This window comes from Mauremys reevesii, linkage group 15, assembly GCF_016161935.1.
Source record: "Mauremys reevesii isolate NIE-2019 linkage group 15, ASM1616193v1, whole genome shotgun sequence".
Classification (NCBI taxonomy): Eukaryota; Metazoa; Chordata; order Testudines; family Geoemydidae; genus Mauremys; species Mauremys reevesii.
Window position 1 is genome coordinate 9,442,105 of NC_052637.1, and position 20,304 is coordinate 9,462,408.

The 20,304-nt window shown below is 40.0% G+C and overlaps 1 long non-coding RNA gene and 1 pseudogene across 1 annotated transcript; both read right to left on the bottom strand.

The window, feature by feature from the left end:
- Positions 1-1,820: 1,820 nt before the first annotated feature.
- Positions 1,821-9,532, bottom strand: LOC120384042 (annotated as a pseudogene).
- A 338-nt stretch (positions 9,533-9,870) lies between these two features.
- Positions 9,871-15,071, bottom strand: LOC120384043. The gene is made up of 3 exons (XR_005588611.1): positions 14,596-15,071; positions 13,855-13,929; positions 9,871-9,937 (listed from the first exon to the last, which is right to left on the bottom strand). It is a non-coding gene; the product is annotated as an uncharacterized LOC120384043 (long non-coding RNA).
- Positions 15,072-20,304: the final 5,233 nt, after the last annotated feature.

Genomic DNA, 20,304 nt, shown 5'->3' on the forward strand with positions numbered 1-20,304 from the left:
ATGGTTGGGACATCCTTACTGTTTCTTTAGTTGTGGCAGATCAGCACCTTCACACCCCTATGTACTTCTTCCTGGGGAAGTTGTCCAGCTTGGAGACCTGCTACACTTCAACCATCCTGCCCAGGATGCTGGCCAGTTTCCTGACTGGGAACAGAACCATTTCATACAATGGCTGCCTTGTGCAATTTTTTTTCTTTGGTTACTTAGTAGGTACAGAATGTTGTCTCCTATCTGTGATGTCTTATGATTGTTATTTAGTGATATGTAAACCACTGTATTATGCATCTGTTATGAATGGCAGGTTTTGCTTCCAACTAGCAGCTGGCTGTTGGATTATCGGATTGCTAGCTACTCTCTTATTACTCTTTTTGATCATGCAGTTAACTTTCTGCAGCCTCAACAAAACTGACCATTTCTTTTGCGACTACACCCCAGTGATAGACCTCTCCTGCAGTGACACTTACACAGTGAAACGTGTAGCTTCAGTCCTGGCCTTTACATTCACCCTACCTCCATTTCTACTGACTGTGACAGCCTACATTTTTATTAACTCCAATATTGTGAGAATCACTTCCACTACTGGCAGGAAAAAAGCATTTTCCACCTGCTCCTCTCACCTCATCATGGTAACAGTCTTCTATAGGACTCTAACTACTGCTTATATGTTACCAAGAATCAACACCTTTAGAGACCTAAACAAAGTGATCTCTGTTATCTACACAGTCATGACTCCATGGATCAATCCCCTCACATACAGTCTGAGAAACAGAGAGGTAGAATCATAGAAGAGACCTCAGAAGGTTATCTAGTCCAACCCCCTGCTCAGAGCAGGGCCAATCCCTGGACAGATTTTTATGCCAGTTCCCTGAATAGCCCCCTCAAGGACTGAATTCACAACCCTGGGTTTAGCAGGCCAATGCTCAAACCACTGAGCTATCCCTCTCCCCCCTTCTCAGGTAAAAGAAGCCCTGAGAAAAGCTGTCAGTAAGCTTATGACTGAAAAGAATTTGAATAATGCTACACTGTTTGGTTAGGTTGAAACAAAATGGAGCTATCATGAATTAGAGAAGTAGAGTCTGGGTGATCCCTTTCTCTGGTCCTCTGGCTAATCCCAGAAGAAAAGGAGAGCTAGGGATGCTGTGCTGAATTATTTATTCAATATATTTCATATATTTCTTTCTCTATCTATAAACTGTCCCAACACACGACCATGATTTTCAAAATTATTCCAAACACGATTTATGAATAATCTATTTGTAAGGATTAGGTTTTTTTTATTGGTAAATGTCAATAAACATTGATTTCACCATATACACACAAACCAATGAAAAAAAATATTCCCATTGATAATAATCAAAATTTACAGATAGGCAAAGTAAGAAAAATGCTGTTGAAAAATTATTAGAGCTTGATGTAAGAATATTTACTTTTTGTATTTTGACGTGATGTTGACAATTTGGGATTTAACAGTTATTAAGCTTTAATTTTTTGAACCTCAACATCTATTGTCATTAAATAATCATCGTCTGACACCCACCCCCACTATTGTCTGACCCACCCCCATAATTTCCTACCACTGTGAAAATGTAAATAAATAAAAACAGGAACAATGCTTGGAACACATAATGTTGTGCAACTATTAAAATTTAAATTGATGAAATATTTTTAAACGGTTCAAAATAAGCAACAATATTATCTATCAAAATGATCAAAAAATAAAAATTTGCCAAGCCTACCCATCTTTCATGTTATATACGTCATCTTAAAATACATGATTATGTATCTCTCTAGTAGATAATCCTAATTACTATAACTAGCTGCTACTGACTGACAGCTAATGGAGATTAGAAAGACAAAGTGGGTGAGGTAATATCTTTTATTGGACCAGGTTCTGTTGGTGAGAGGGACAAGCTTTTGAGCTTACACAGAGCTTCGCGGGACCAATATGGCTACAACAACACTGGATACAGATATGGAGTTGCCCTTTCAGAAGAACTAATAGAGTTTGCTTTGGTGGGGTGGAGGATTTGGTCCCAAAAGACAGGAGATTCTGTGCCTTCTGATACCTATGCAACCTGCATATATGTACTCATTACACAGAATAAGTAGATGAAGTAGACAATAGAGTCATTCCTGATTGGACAGATGATAATGAGGAGGAAGGGTGAATAGGAAGAAGGAGTTAAGGAGGAAGAAGAGAAAATAATTAGAAGAAACATCTTCTAGCAGCACCTGAATCAAAGAGTTTGTGTATTTTGTATCAGAGAGGTAGCCGTGTTAGTCTGGTTCTGTAAAAGCCGCAAAGAATCCTGTGGCACCTTATAGACTAACAGACGTTTTGCAGCATGAGCTTTCGCGGGTGAATACCCACTTCGTCGGATGCAAGAATGGAAATTTCCAGGGGCAGGTAAATATAAGCAAGCAAGAAGCAAGCTAGAGATAACGAGGTTAGATCAATCAGGGAGGTTGAGGCCCTGTTCTAGCAGCTGAGGTGTGAAAACCAAGGGAGGAGAAACTGGTTCTGTAGTTGGCAAGCCATTCACAGTCTTTGTTTAATCCTAAACTGATGGTGTCAAATTTGCAAATGAACTGAAGCTCAGCAGTTTCTCTTAGAAGTCTGGTCCTAAAGTTTTTTTGCTGGAGAATGGCCACCTTGAGATCTGCTATTGTGTGGCCAGGGATGTTGAAGTGTTCTCCTACAGGTTTTTGTATATTGCCATTCCTAATATATGATTTGTGTCCATTTATCCTTTTCCTTAGAGGTTGTTCAGTTTGGCCGATGTACATAGCAGAAGGGCATTGCTGGCATATGATGGCATATATTACATTGGTGGATGTGAAGGTGAATGAGCCGGTGATGGTGTGGCTGATCTGGTTAGGTCCTGTGATGGTGTTGCTGGTGTAGATTTTGTGGCAATTTTATTTTTGTTTCAGGCATTTAGATACTGTGATGATACTTGGAATACAAATGTGAGACTTCATCAATAGATAGATAGGTAGATTATATGAACAGGCTCACATATGTTATAAAGAAAAATGGATTTGTCAGCTATATTGATAGATTCTTCTTCTTCTTCCTCTTCTTTCAGCATGCTCCAATTTTGCTGCAATAATATTGAGTCTGTAATATAAAATAAATGATTGTTTTCATTTAAGCTATATATATTTGAAAATGATTCTGCTAACATTCACTAAATGTTTTACAATGAAAAAGAAAAGAAAAGATTATTGGTATAAACTGACAGTTTAATCCATGGCAAAGTTTAATCCAAGGCAATGGACCAAAATCCTCAGATGGTATAAATTAATGTAGCTCCTTTGAATATGTCACATACAACAATTTACATGAGCTGAGGGTCTGACCAACAAATTATAATTTCCCTACTAATTTGCAAACATTAGCAGAAATTTTAAAAGCCACCTGAGGGCTTTAAAAAAAAATAGTAACTTCAAAAATCTCAGCAATCTCATCTCATTTTCAGGTCCTTATTCAGGTTCATTCCTTGTTGAGTTACACAGATTCCTATTGAAATCTATGGGGCAATATTGAGGGCCTCATTTAGATTTTGCTCGTCCTTACTCAAGGAAAGCTCTTGGTTGCAATTTTCAGCCGAAAACCAAGATTTTCCTAAGTAAATGGTGATTCTGAGTGCCTCATTTTTGGAGTGTCCGATCTGAGATGTGATCAAGGTGCCTGATTTTCAGAAAGTCCTAATCTTCTGGAAATTGGGACCCTTGAAGGCGTTTGAAGTTGGTTATAAAAAACTGACCACCCAAATCCACTAGTCAATTAGGAGGCTAAGTGACAGTGAAAGTCCGTGGGAGTCAAGAATCTATATACCTTTAAAAATCAGGCCCCTAGTCCCTTAGATATTTAGTGGTACTTAGCTCCTAAGTCACTTCAACCCAGCTCAAAATTCCACCCCACATAACTAAACAGGGACCTCAAGGTTTGGCCCAAATGCAGTATGTCTCCAGAAAATTTTAACTGAGTATGCACAATTCCCACTGAGGGAAAATGACAGACTTCACATCACACCACAACTGTGGGAGTGAAGCCATGCTAATTTCAATAAATGTCACCTTCACAAGAGTGAAGGGTATGTCTACACTGCAAAAAAACAAAGCAAAACAGAAAACTAAAGCAGCTAGTTTAGGGCCTGGGTCTACAGAGGTAGCATTTTCAAAATTACTTAAGTGATTTAGAAATTTAATTACCATGTGACTTAGGCACTTAGAGCCAGATTTTTAAAGGCATTTATATGCTCAACTCCCCTCCATTTCAAGGGGACCTAAATTACCTTCAACTGGTACACATGTGCACAAAGGGGAAAAACACATGAGAGTGAAAGGATCGTCCATTGCATAATAATGAGCTCCTAGAGAAAAAAAAAGATGAAGGGTTTTTAGATCTCTGGACATGTAGAATGATAAAAAATTACTTGATCTATGGTGTATCTCTGTAAAATTGAGATGTCCCTGAAGTAGAACTGGTGAAACAATGGTATGGCCGTAGAGAGGCAAAGGAGGAAACCACGGGGAGAATAGAAGTCCTGGTGTCCTGGCCCTGAATAGGGTGAAGAATGAGCCTGATAGTGGCAAAGTATGAGGAGCCCAGGCAAACAGTAGCAAGGTTTGGGACTGTGCAGACCATGACTGCTGGTTGTAGGATCCCTGAGCTGGAACCCAGACTAGTGGACAGGCCTGGGTTCCTCTACCAGGCACTGGGGAAGTGGCACAGTTAGGGCAGTGGATTTGGAGACTACCAGGGATGGTTTGTCCTCTCGGACTTTGATACCCTGAAAGGGAGAAACACACATGGTGACCTAGCTGAAGAGCCAAGTCATGAAAAGGGAGCACACAATCAGGAGGAGACTTCCTAGCGGTGAGTGGACCTTGTGACACATCCATATAGGAGTATTGTGGGGCAAAAAGCCGAACTAGTTTAAAGATAGAGCTTGATAAATATATGATCAGGCTTTTATGAAAAGATTGCCTGTGGTAGCAGGGACTGAACTTGACGAGGTCCCTTCCAGTCCCCTGTTCCTGTGAAAATCCCATCTTGAATCATTATATAATGAAAACTTTGACAGTTTCCCAAATGTCTTTGTCAATGTATGAGATCAGTACAGGTACACCAGTGTAAACCAGAAATAATGGTGTGGTGAGTCAGGCTGTACATCTCTCCTGTCAGATCTTCATCTGCTGTAAAAAAATCACTTCACTGAAGTCAATGGGAATATTACATTTGTGTGAAAGTGAGATCAGAATCAAACCATTCATATGCTTGCATCTTATTATTAACCATATCTGGTTAAAAAAAATGGAATTTACACATCATGGGAAATGAGATTTTGAAATTTCATTTCACCCCAAATTGAAACAAAAATGCAAAATCTAGGAATTTTTCACAAAGCACAATATACTGAAAATATTTCTCTTCAATCTCATTAACCCATTTTATTTTGATAAGGACAGAAAAAATTGTTTCAGTTAAGGCAAAATGTTTCATTTTTATGAGGTTGAATAATTTTGTTTCATGTTATCATTTTGAATATTAATTATAATTATTATATTAATGCAGAAACATTTTAATAATTTCTCATTGAAAATTTGAATGAAATTGATATGTTCCCATATGAAATGTTTTGATTTTGTTAAAACAGCAATTTGGAATAGAAAACTGTTCTGTTGGTAAAAAAAAATTCTGAATTTAAGCTCCCAGGCTCATCTTGAAGCTGTTGTGCAGGTTTCCTTTAAGGATGAAGACCAAGAGGAGAGCTATGGAGGTATTGCTAACACAGAGAAGGACCGGGATATCATACAGGAAGATCTGGATGACCTTGTAAACTGGAGTAATAATAATATGATGAAATTTAATAGTGAAAAGTGCAAGGTCATGCATTTAGGGATTAATAATAAGAATTTTGGTTATAAATTGGGGACACATCTGTTGGAAGTAACAGAGGAGGAGAAGGACCTTGGAGTATTGGTTGATCACAGGGTGACTATGAGCCATCAGTGTGATATGGCTGTTAAAAAAGCTATTATGGTTTTAGGATGCATTAGGCAAGGTATTTCCAGTAAAGATAATGAGGTGTTAGTACCGTTACACAAGTCACTGGTGAGACCTCATCTGGAATACTGTGTGCAGTTCTGGTCTCGCATGTTTAAGAAGGATGAATTCAAACTGGAACAGATACAGAGAAGGGCTACTAGGATGATCTGAGGAATGGAAGACCTGTCTTATGAAAGGAGACTCAAAGAGCTTGGCTTGTTTAGCAAAACCAAAAGAAGGCTGAAGGGGGATATGATTGCTCTTTATAATTATATCAGAGGGATAAATATCAGGGAGGGAGAGGAATTATTTAAGCTTAGTACCAATGTGGACACAAGAACAAATGGATATAAACTGGACATTAGGAAGTTAAGATTGAAATTAGACAAAGGTTTCTAACCATTAGAGGAGTGAAATTCTGGAACAGCCTTTCAAGGGGAGTAGTGGGGGCAAAAGACATATCTGGCATTAAGACTAAGCTTGATACGTTTATAGAGGGGATGGTATGATGGGATAGCCTATTTTTGGCAATTAATTGATCTTTGATTATTAGCAGGTAAATATGCCCAATGGTCTGTGATGGGATGTTGGACGGGATGGGATCTGAGTTACTACAAAGAATTCTTTCCTGGGTGCTGGCTGGTGAGTCTTGCCCACATGCTCAGGGTTTAACTGATCACTATATTTGGGGTCGGGAAGGAATTTTCCTTCAGGGCAGATTGGCAGAGGCCCTGGGGGTTTTTCACCTTCCTCTGCAGCATGGGGCACGGGACACTTGCTGAAGGATTCTTTGCATCTTGAGGTCTTTGAACCATGATTTGAGGACTTCAATAACTCAGACATAGGTTAGGGGTTTGTTACAGGAGTGAGTGGGTGAGATTCTGTGGCCTGTGTTGTGCAGGAGGTCAGACTAGATGACCATAATGGTCCCTTCTGACCTTAAGTCTATGAATCTTTGTATAATGGTGCTGCTTCTTAATTCAGTAACTGATATATGTGTGTAAATACTCTTGTGTTAGTGCACCATTACTCTCTCCACTGAATGAAATAAATACATCTCTTATTATAATAGTTATAATATATCTTTTATAAAAGGGGGGGGGGCAGAGGAGAAAAGATGGATCAAAATATTCTCTTTTATTTTTAATTGCAATTTGTGATCTGATGAAAAAAATCAATATTTTGGAATCCAAAGAATTTTGACCAACTCCTGAGTTTTCCCTCTTTTGGGTCATGACCAAGCCAGCCCTCAATTCTCCTTAAACCAAAGAAAGATCATTGGTAATATCTGAGTTAGGCATTTTTAAAAAAAAATGTAATGCTGTTGTAAATACAATAACATTTTAGCATTTTCACTAATGTGCATTTTATTATTTAAATAAACAATAAAAACGAGCAAAGCAAAACAGGTACAATATATACAAAACAATGATGATGCTGATGATCTCAATTATGAAGGTGTAAATCTGGTGTAGCTCCACGGGGACAGATTCTACTTTCAGTTACACTGGTGTAAATCAGAGTAACTCCATTAGTTTTAAAGGAGTATCTCTGGAATGATACCTATACCTCAGAGTACAGAATCTAGCCTTTAATATTTTACACTACTATAGCACTAATTATACGAGGAATGCTAAGTCATTAACCAACTACTTCCTGGGATCTTTAATAAAATCTGTAGAAATGGCCACTGGCAGAAATTTATATTTTCCCAATTAATATAATAAAATCCAGTAGAACTTTATATTCATTTTCCCTATTAATTTTACAAAATCCATGTAAGGTGGTGAAAATCCAGACCAAATTCTCCTCTCATTCACACCAGTTTAAACAAGGAATAGTTTTGTTGAAGCCATTGGGCCTGTTCCAAATCAGGAATAACTCCATTGTGAACCAAATAAACCTAATCTAATAACCAGTCTGCTTTATTAGACAGTTTATCCTTTTTTTTAAAGTTAGAACTGTTTAAAAAAAAAACAAGCAAGCAGAAAATTATTTCACTGGATTTTGTTTAAATTAACGTCTTTTCCAAAACATTTTAAGTGTTACAAGTTCAAAGTGTTTGATGAAACTACTATCATGGGGGGAGGGGGAATGACCACCTCTGTGGTTGGTCCAAATCCCAAATATTTTTATGATTTTTTTTTAATTATTTTCATTGAAATTTATCATTTACAACTAAAAATGCCATCAAAATGTCAGAATATAGAAAAAATTGACTAACTCTATTTTATATTCATTCATAAAGCATTTTCCTCCACAGTTTCCTTATGGCTCCTTTCACCTCCTCATTTTTCAAGCTATAGATCATGGGGTTCAAACATGGAGTCACAATGGTATAGGACAGGGAGAACAGTTTGTCAACAGGTGGAGAATAGGTGGATTTGGGTCGTAAGTACATGAAGCTTGCCGAGCCGTAGAAGAGAGTCACCACCACTAGGTGTGAAGAGCAGGTGGAGAAGGCTTTAAGACGACCCTCAGCTGACGGCATCTTGATGATGGTGGACAGAATGCAGACATAAGATAAAATGACCAGTAGGAATGGGACCATAATGGCAAACACAGCCACCACAATGACCTGAACCTCATTCAGGAAAGTGTCTCCACAGAGCAGCTCTAGGAGTGGCTGGATCTCGCAGAAGAAATGGTTGATAAGTAAGCCACAGAATGGAGAGCTGAATGTAATGATGGTGTGCACCAGACCCACTATGGTCCCACACACATAAGATCCCACCACCAGTTTCCTACAAACACTGCTACTCATAATGACCATATAGGACAAGGGGTTGCATATCGCCACATACCGGTCAAATGCCATTGCGGCCAGGAGGAAGCACTCTGCAACCCCAAAGAAAAGAAAGAAGAACATCTGCATGGCACATCCCACAAAGGAAATGCCCATCTTTTCCACCAGCATATTCTCCAGCATCTTTGGGATGATGACTGACATGTAGCAGACCTCCAAGAAGGACAAGTGAGTAAGGAAGAAATACATGGGGGTCTGAAGGGTGCGATCGGCATTTATTATCATAATAATCAGGGTGTTCGCCATCAAGGTGAGAATATAGAGAGACAACAACACTGTGAAGAGCAAAAGATGGAGGTCATGAAACTCAGGAAACCCCAGGAGTATGAATCCACTCACCGCAGTGTGGTTCTCTAGTGACATTATCTATCTATCTGCTTACATGGCCCCCATGGTTAATGTATCCTAGAATTATCAAGTGTTCTAATTCTATCATGCCTGCTTATTAATAATATCCATTTATATATAATAAACTGGCTTAATTCATATGACCATGTCTTCTTTTATTAAATGTCTCCAGCTAATAGTGCACCCTGCAGTTGTAGGGTTTGGGATTTTGGTCCTAAATGAGAATATTTTGTGTCTCCTATTAACAATGGTGTCTCTGTCTAAGTGCCATGATTCATTACACACAATAGGTGGATGTCTGAGGAATACACTGCAGTGATTTTCAGTTCACCGGATGATATTGTGTAGAATGGGTAAAGAAGGAAAAAATGACCAGCAGTAACAAAAGGAGAAGAAGGTAAGTAAATAAGTAGCAGCAGCTAAAGAAAAGGGAGATGAGTGTTTCATGGCAAGTCTTAATTTTGTTTAGTGCACCTAGACAAGATGTTAATAGTTGCATTACAAATACTATGAATGATGGACAGACAGAATATAAAGAGTATAGAGGATTTCTAGATCTCTCTATATATAGCTAATCTGAACAGATCAACAAATGTTCTAAAGAACACTTCACACTCTCAGCCACGTTGTCAGATGTTGCTGACTTTTCATCCTCTTCCCCTTCAGTGCTCTTCAATGTTGCAGCATTAATATCTTTCTTCAGCCTCTCAAATAAGTGTTTGAGTCTGTAGAATAAAATACATTTTTTTTCTTTTTCATTAAACAGCAGTCATTTACAAATCCCATTTTTGATATGCACAAACTCAGCAATGTTTTAGGGAGGGGGAAATAACAGGATAATGGTCTAGATGCTCAGGTAATGTGAATCAGCATGGCTTCATTGGAGTCAATGGGCCAGATTCCCAGCTGGTGTAAATCAGCACAGCTTCAGTGAAATCAGTGGGGGACCCTATACTTGGGATTTTTGAGGAAGCCTAAGGGACTTAGGTTCCCATATCACTTTTTACTACAAGGTGGGTTATGTGCCTATCTCAGTGAACTTTTTAGAATCCTACTCTATAAACACAAAGGTGAGATGTTCTTACCCTTACTCACATGCAGCAGCCACCTTACTTTCAATGTGAGTCAGGGTGGCACAATCAAGACCCACATCACCAATGTGAGGTAGAGATGGTGAGCTTTATTCTCTCCATTATACAGACAGGCTAAGGTGCTCAGATGAATTAGCTAATTGAATTGGTTTCCCTAAGAATACATAAATTAGCGATAGAGAAAAGAACTGGAACCATGACTCCCATTAGCCTTCTCTCACCACTACTTGCCCTAATGGTCTTTTACATTTATTTCTCATTTTTGCAACCTTTCATCAAAACAATGAGGATGAGGTTTTCAACATGGACTAGAGGTTTTGGATACACAGATCCTAATAATTATGTATCTAAATCCCCTAGGCAGCTTTGAAAAAAAATCACAGGATATAACCTCAACTGACCAAATTAAATAACCTCTGGGTCACATTCTGCTTTAAGAGATAGTGGTGACAATAAGGAGTAACTCCACTTAAATTAATGGAATCACAGGTGCAAATCTGGATTAACCAGGAGGTGAATCAGTTACTATCAGTTCATCTGCGATTTTATTACCCAGTCAATCAGTTTTGTGAGATCCCCTTGTAAGTCTTCAGTCTGCTTTGGACTTAGCTCTCTTGAATAATTTTATATCTGCAAATTTTGCCACCTCACTGTTACCGCCTTTTCCAGATCATTTATGAGTATGTTGACCAACACTGGTCCCAGTACAGACCCCTAGGGGGCACCGCTATTTACCTCTCTCCTTTGTTTCCTGTCTTTTAACCAGTTACTAGTCCATGAGGACCATCCCTTTTATCCCATGACAGCTTACTTTTCTTAAGAGTCTTTGGGGAGGGACCTCATCAAAGGCTTTCTGAAAACCTAAGTACACTGTATCCACTGGATCACTATTATCCGCATGCTTGTTGACCCCCCTCAAAGAATTCTAATAGATTGGTGAGGTGTGATTTCCCTTTACAAAAACTGTGATGACTTTTCCCCAACAAATCGTGTTGATCTATGTGTCTGATAATTCTGTTCTTTAATAAAGTTTCTACCAATTTGCCTGGTACTGAAGTCAGGCTTACTGGCCTGTAATTGCTTGGATCGTCTCTGGAGCCTTTTTAAAAAATTGGTGTCACATTAGCTATCCTCACGTCATCTGGTACAGAAGCTGATTTAGTTGATAGGTTAGATACCACAGTTAGTACTTCTGCAATTTCACATTTGAGTTCCTTCAGAATTCTTGGGTGAATACCATCTGATCCCAGTGATTTATTATTGTTTAATTTATCAGTTTGTTCCAAAACCTCAATCTGGGACATTTCCTCTGATTTGTAACCTAAAGAATGGCTCAGGTTTCAGAATATCCCTTACATCCTCAGCCATTAAAACCGATGCAAAGAATTCATTTAGTTTCTCCACAGTGGCCCTGTAGTCCTTGAGTGATCCTTTCACATCTCAATCGTCCAGTGGACCCACGTGTTATTTAGCAGGCTTCCTGCTTCTGATGTACTTTTTTTTTTGAGCTGTTACTCTTTGAATCTTTGGCTAGTTCTTCAAATTCTTTTTTGGCCTTCCAAATTATATTTTTACACTTCACTTGCCTGAGTTTATGCTCCTTTCTTTTTTCCTCTGTAGGATTTAACTTCCACTTTTTAAAGGATGCCTTTTTGTCTCCGCTTCTTTTACTTTGTTGTTTAGCCACGGTGGCACTTTTTTGGTCCTCTTACTATGTTTATCAATTTGGGGTATACATTTAATTTAAGCCTCTGTGATGGTGTCTTTAAAAAGTTTCCATGCAGTTTGCAGGGATTTCACCTTTCAATTTCTGTTTAACTAACTTCCTCATTTTAGTGCAGTTCCTCTTTCTGAAATTAAATGCTACCTTGGTGGGCAGCTGTGGTGTTCCCTCCACCCCCTCACAGGGATATTAAATTTTAATATGTTATGGTCACTATTACAAAGCGGTTCAGCTATATTTACCTCTTGGAGCAGATCCTGTGCTTCACTAAGGACTAAATCAAGAATTGCCTCTCATCTTGTGGGTTCCAGGCTGAACTGCTCCAGGAAGCAGTCATTTAAGGTGTCAAGAAACTTTATCTCTGCACCCTGCTCTGAGGTGACATGTACCCAGTCAATATGGGGATAGTTGAAATCCCCCATTATTATTGAGGGTTTTTTATTTTTATTTTTATAGCCTCTCTAATCTCCCTGAGCATTCCACAGTCACTATCACCATCCTGGTCAGGTGGTCGGTGGTAGATCCCTACTACCATATTCTTATTATTTAAGCATGGAATTTCTATCCATAGAGATTCTATAGTATAGTTTGGTTCATTTCAGATTTTTATGTCATTTGACTATGCTTTCTTTCACATTTAGTGCCACTCCCCGACCAGCACAACCTGTTCTCTCCTTCCGATATATTTTGTACCCTGGTATTACTGTGTTCCATTGATTTTCCTCATTCCACCAAGTTTGTGATGCCTATTATATCAATATCCTCATTTAATAAGGGGCACTTAAGTTCACCCATCTTTTTATTTAGACTTATAGCATTTGTATATAAGCACTTTAAAAAATTGTCACTTTTTAGCTGTCTCCCATTATGTGATATAATTGACAGTTCATCAGATTCTACTGGTATTTTATCATCGTCCATTTTCTCCTCCTTACTAGGATGTAGAGAATCTACATTAATAGATCCTCCTCTAAGGGATGTCTCAGTACCAACCACATGCTCCTCCACACCTGTTGCCTTTCCCCCAGCCCCTAGTTTAAACACTACTCTATGACCTTTTTGATTTTACATGTCAGCAATCTGGTTCCATTTCAGTTTAGGTGGAGCCCATCCTTCCTGTATAGGCTCCCCCTTTCCCATAAGGTTCCCCAGTTCCTAATAAATCTAGGACAGATCACTGTGACCCCCCATGATACATCCTTTCAGTCTGACAGTGAACCATTGGTTTCAATGGGGCCATTATGCAGATAAATTATACTATATTATATATGTCAGGAAACTACAGTGACATGCCCGGGTACAATCCAGACTAATGAGTAGCTGTGTCACCCCTGCCCTCTAACCTAGGGTGCCCTTTACAATGCTTTGCTGCTGTAGCCTCCAGCCTGGACTGCTCACAAACAGCCTCCAGCTTGCAAGTCACTCCAGCTATGTTTGTGTATGTGCTGCAGCCAGCCAGCCACACTTTGGCTCTCACCAGCCTTAGTTAAACTTCAGGATCAGCTGAACACATCCCAGTCTTAGATTTCCCCCCAGAAATGTATGTCCTGTAATGCCCAGCCCTCTCGTGGACAACGCAAGTTTATATAAAGTCTGCTATTTCCTTAATAGAAATAATATACATGTCAAATGGAGTTTCCCAGACACTTCCATTTAAACACACAGGATTAGATAAAACAAAACAAGTTTATTAGCTATAAACAGACAGATTTTAAATGAGTGCAAGTAACGAGGCTTAAAAGTCAGAAATGGTTACAAGAAAATAAAATTAAAATGCTGCTGGTGCCTAACTTCACAAACTATGTCAAAGTAAAGCAAAGTTTCTCACCATATGCTTTCAGCAGTCTGATTGACCAAATTCTCTAGGTCAGGACCACTTCTTCCAGAATTCAATGAAGGCTTCCTTTGTTGTTTCAGGTGAAGAGCATGTGATGAGCAGGGAGGAAGAGAGAGAGAGAGAGAGAGAGGGGGGTTTGCCTAGGGGTGTTTGTCCCTCCTTTTTATAGTGTCAGTCCCCCTCTTGAAAAACAGGTCCTGCTAAGATTAGGAGACAAAGTCTATGTAGAAGGATGTTCCCTGCTGTTTTTTTCCATCTGTTTGAAAGTCCTTTGTCTCCCCTTCCTACTTGATGGCTCTGTTTACTGCTTAAATGCAAAGTAAGCAGAGCACACCTTCCTTTGTTTAGGACTGACCTGTTTGTCAACTTCTGTTTGGGTAGGGCTGTGGTTTGGAATATGTGAATATCATCATACAGGTAAATCTATAATTTCACATACAATATTGCCATATATATTTTATCAAGGTGATCATGACCAGCAAATTATGAGTTTTGAAATTCTCTCTTTTAGGGCATACTTTGTATAGAGATTATTACAGTAGTGTGTAGGGTGTGGACACAGGGGTCCATTCTGTCACAACAACATTATGTAGTGTTGTGAGGATTAAATGATTAATGTCTATGATGGACATTAATAAATGGATACTACAGTGATAGCTAACATGGAGAAATTGGAACGAGCTCATGTTCTGCATAAAAACAACCTGGGAGATTGTAGACATGTGGACTCACCCCTGTGGCGCCTCCTGCTGATGACATCTGGGAATTAGCTTATTCCAGGTCCAGATCACCCTTTGCAGGCCGGTGATCTGCCTGTCCTCTGGTCCCCATGTTCCTCCCTGGATCCAGTGCCCCTTTAACTGGAGTGCTGCTTCCTGGCAGTAGTCTCTCTTAGGGTCTCCCCTCCCCAGGGGAAACCCCACCCACTCTCCTCACCTTGCCTCAGTATCAGGCTACTGCCAGTCATCATCTAGGCCCATACCTCAGGGCAGACTGCAGTATCAGCCTACTCATCACTGGCAACATTAGGCTTGGACCTGCTGCCTTTACCTACCCCTGGTCTGCCCTCTGCAACCCCCAGTACCTATTAGGCCAATGCCAGACTGCAGGCTGGGGCTTTCCAAGCAGGCGCTCCCCAGCTCCTCTGCCTTTCCCCAAACTCTGCTCCAGTCAGGTACCCTGTCTCTAGCTCCCTACAGCCAGACCCATCTCCCTCTACAAACAGAGAAAGACTGTCTGGGCACCTGGCTTCTCTGCCTTTATAGGGCCAGCTGAGTCTGTTTAGGGTGTGGCCCCAGCTGCAGCCACTTCCCCCAATCAGCCCAGCCTAAAAGCTGCTTTCTCCAGCCATAGCCCCCTCCCAGAGCTGTTTTTAAGCCTTCAGGGCAGGAGCAGAGGTCCATCCCGCTACACAGATATATATTTTTTACAGGGAAAACTCAAGAAACTCTTTCACTAAAATGTTTCTACATACACATTTTTGACTAGTAGAAGGATGCATTTCAGTAATTGCCACAAGGCTTAGAGCAATATACAGAGTTTAGAAATAAAAGGTCATGAATTCCTGTCCTGCCTATGTTAACTGAGGGTTCTCAGTCATGATTACACTTTATACCCACAAATGAATTTTGCCCTACAATGCTCCTACAAAATCAGTCAATATCATTCCTCCAAATTTGATTTACTGATGAGGAAACTGCAGCTCAGAGACATGGTCAATTTCCCACAAGACAAAAGTAGGTTTGGAAGGATTTTTTTTATCAGTAAATGTGGATAAATGTAGATTTCCATCAATGATAATTGAAATATACAGATAGGCAGAGTTAGAAAAATGCTGCTTCAGAACTTATTAGAGTCCCGCTTTAATGTGTATAAACATGCTGTAATGCCAGCATTAAATAGTTACTGTCTGACTCCTCCCCCCTTATGTGAGCTGTGAATGTTTAAATCAATAAAAAATGGGAAAAAAGATTAAAAATAAGCATCAATATTATCTGTCAAAATTATAACAAAAATAAAAATGGATTCTGCCAAGCCTAGACATAAGGATGGAATCTTTTATAAGAATTCAAACTGGGATGTTCACAAGAGTTTAAGATATTAATGCATCCAAATACCATTGTATTTTGATGTGAAATTGGTTCCTAGGCTACTTTGAACAATCTCAGCCTTAATGCCATTTAATTCCATGTCCAGATATAATCTAGTAAATCACAGTGTCTACAAACTAAGAAGTTATCTAGCTAGCTAGCTGTTTGTAGTTTTAATGTGTTAATAATTTTACCTGTCCATATGAGAAAGAAAGCAAGCATTGACTTTAGAGCACCTACCTCTGGAACCAGGAGTTCTGCCTTCACTGACTCCAATTCATTTAGGGATGGATGTGTTGAGGAGTATTTCAGGTTTCCTTAGGTACCCTGGAGACACAACCTCCAAACCCTCCCTGGTTTCTCCTTTAGCACAGCATTATCCCTAAACCTTATTCAGTAAGGAACGGGAGTATGATGGAATAAGAAGTATCCACTCTTTGTGCCACTATGTAGGGGCTTTCCAAATCTTAACTCTGAGTACCCTGAGAGTGAAGGGCTTTTGTTGCTACTGGATGTTTCTCTATGGACAAAAGGAAGGATAATTAGCACTTGCAGTGCTGAGTACTGCCTATGAGCACCCTTAGCTCCCATTGACTACTGGTTTTAGGTGTATTGAGAAATTTGCAGTTCTCATCCATGTCAATAACAGTAGATGTAGATATGGATCCCTTATATTGGCTCTAAACCACTGGTAGACCATCTGTCTCCAAAAAGTTGTGTACTCTTGATTTACACTAGTGCAAATGAGAGGTTGCTAAGCCTAATTCGTTTACAGTGTCATTACTCAGTTTCACATTAGAATGATTGAAAGGTGAATCAACCCCATTGACCAATGGACTTACCCCTGGTTTACACTGGGATGAGTGAGAAGATAATCAGCCCCATTGGTTTCAATGGAATTACTCCTCACCTATTCCAGTGTAACTGAGGTCAATACCAGGGCCTCAGAACTTTCTCAGGCAAAACTCCCATTAAAATCAATGCGCGAAATCCTAAACAAATTACTCTGGTTTTTTTTATCCACAGCCCTTATAACACATTGGCTGCCCGTGTCAATCTTCCTCTATAGCCCTGAGCTACAGAGAGGATTATAGAGATCAGGAGGTCTGCTAATGCTATCAGTTAATGACACTACTTCTTTAACTAGACAAATTCAAACTGGCCTCAATTGTTAACAATGAGCATAATTAACCATTGGAACAATTTACCAAGGGTCATGGTGGATTTTCCATCACTCACAATTTTAAAATCAAGATTAGACTTATTCTAAAAGATCTGCTTTAAGATTTATGTTGGGGACATTCTCTGGCCTGTGTTATACAGGAGGTTTGATCACAGTGGCCCCTTCTGGCCTTAGAATCGATGAACTAGAATGGTAGAGTTAAGAACATAAGAATGGCCATACTGGATCAGACCAATGGTCCATTTAGGGATATCGTGTCTTTGACACTGGCCAATGCCAGATTCTTCAAGGGAATGAATAGAACAAGGCAATTTTGAATGAGCCTAACTTTTGGCAGTTGGAGGTTTAGGGACAGCCAGAGCATGGGATTGCATCACTGATCATCTTGGCTAATAGCCTTTGATGGACCTGTCCTCCATTAACGTATCCAATTCTTTTTTTAAGCAAGTTATATTTCTGGCCTTCACCACATCCCATGGCTATAAGTTCCGCAGGCTCATTGCATTCTGTGGAAAAGTACTTCCTTTTGTTTGTTTATACCTACCGTTATTAACTTCATCGAGTGACCCTTAGTTCTTGTGTTATGTGAAGGCATAAATAACATTTCCTTACTCACTTTCTCCACACCATTCATGATTTTAGAGACCTCTATCATATTCCACCTTAGTCATCTCTTTTCTAAATTGAACAGTTCCAGTCTTTTTAATCTCTCCTTGTATGGAAGCTGTTCCATACTCCTAATCATTTTTGTTGCCCTTCTCTGCACCTTTTCCAATTCTAATGTATATATTTTTGACATAAGGCAGCCACAACTTCCTGAACTATTCAAGGTGTGGGCGAACCATGGATTTATGTAGTACAATTATCATCTATTCCTTTCCTAATGGTTCCTAACATTCTGTTGGTTTTTTGACTGATACTGCACATTGAGTGGATATTTTATTGGAACTATCCGCAATGACGTCAAGAAATCTTTCTCGAATGGAAACAGCTAATGTAGACCCCATCATTTTGTAAGTATAGATGTGATTATTTTTTCCAGTGCGCATTACTTTGCATTTAACAACACTGAATTTCATCTGACATTTTGTCTCACAGTCACCCAGTTTAATGAAATCCCTTTGCCGTCAGCTTTGGACTTAACTATCTTGGGTACTTTTGTATCATCTTCAAATTTTGCCATCTCACTGTAGATTAAATGACTAAAAATAAAAACACCATATCACCCATTGGCAAACACTTTTCACAAACCGTCACTCCATTTCTGACCTTTCAGTCCTCATCCTCAAAGGAAAGCTGCACAGCACCTTCAAAAGAGAAGCCTGGGAGCTTAAATTCTTAACTTTGCTAAACACTAAAAATCATAGTCTTAATAAAGATACTGGATTTATGGCTTATTACAACAATTTGCAATACACTAACCACCCCTTATCTGTCCTATGACTGCAGCCATGTTAATGGGACACTTCACTTTGAATGGTCCCTTTGAATGTGTGTTAACTACTTAAACTAAACAATCTGTTGCAGCTTGTATTTAGCTGTGACACTCTGAGCACCTTTTCCAGATCCGAAGAAGTGTTCTGTGTAGCTAGAAAGCTTGTCTGTCATCAACAGAAGTTCCTCCACTACAAAATATTACCTCACCCACCTTGTCTTTCTAATATCCTGGAACAGCTACAACAACATTGCAAGCAACAATTAAAGATATCAAATTTAGCTTTGCAGTCAGCTTAAAACTGGGATCAACATAGTGGGGAAAATGTCTCTCCTAGATGTCTCTCTGGTGCCCAACACGTTGGTATCTAAGCACCATGATCACTACCTGATCTAGTGGCCATATGGATTTTGTAATGGGGAAGCAGCCCCACTTCAGCAGAACAGGGGTTAAAAAAGCCCTGGAGAGGGAGTGAGAGTGAGAGCAGCTGAGGGAGTAGCTGACCACAGGTGTGGCCAGCTCAGTTAGGGCCTAGCTGGCTCTGATAAGAGGACCGGGGGGGGGGCAGGAGCTGAAAGGAGATTAACTCCAGCCTTGGAGTGAGAAGGGCCTAGCTGCCTGGGATCACAGGGTACCAGAAGCAGAGCAGTGCTGGGGAAGGGCAAGAAAAGCGGGGGAGCTCCAGCCTAGCAACTCCCCAGTCTGAGGCCTTGGTAAAGGCCTAAGCAGGTACTGGGGCTGCAGAGGTGCAGCTTGAGGTAAGGCAGAGGCAGCTGGTCCAACCCCCTTGCTAATGCTGAGTGGTCATTACAGACTGCAGTCTGCCCCAGAGAAAGGGGTCTGGATGATGACTGGCAGTAGCCACTGAAGCAAGGGGGCGGCATATGGGGAACCCCAGAGTATAGGGGTGCTGCTGTGGGCAGCACCACAAGGGAAAGGGGCACTGAGGTCTGGGAAGGATACAGGGGCCTGCAGTAGATGACACACTGGCCAGCAGGAGGTGCTCTGGGGCTGGAAAAGAGCTAATTCCTGGATGGACCAGCAGGATGCACTGTGGTGGTGGGTCAGCAATCTGCTACAACTGTTATTATAATTTTATTGAGCTATAACTTGTATCAATTTATCTCTTCAAAATTAAGCTCTGCTAAGTAGCACACAATGAAAGGAGGTTACTATTAATGGGTCCCACCGGGCATTATTATAAAGTCTTTGCCATGATCATGAAAAGGAGTTTCAACTTCAAACAGGTTGCAGAGAGGATTGTTAAAATTCAGTGGGCCTATTTGGTGTAGCACCACTGGAATTGACAGTATTACATTCAGGATGAATTTGGCCCATTTCAGTCAATGCCTAGAGATAGGAGGTGCTTCAGGACTTCTCAGTGGTGCTTAAGGCTAATATGAAATTAATGTTAAATTATAGCAACTAAAGGAGATCTTGCAGGATAGACCAAAAAGGTGGAACAAAACTTGCTGACTCATATCCTCAGCTGATGTAAATTGGCATTGCTTCATGCAGTTTAATAGAACTATGTTATTTTTCACCAGCTGGGGATCCGGTCTCAATATGTGTAGCAGAATTGATGCATGACTTCATTCTCACAAGAGGAATATCCTCCAACAACCATCCCCCTTGGATTCCAGAGTAGCAAGTGATGGAAATGTCTTTGGGGCCAAGGCAATTCTTCCTCAGTAGAAACAAAACAGCTATTAACTCCAAAGGGCAACAAGGGG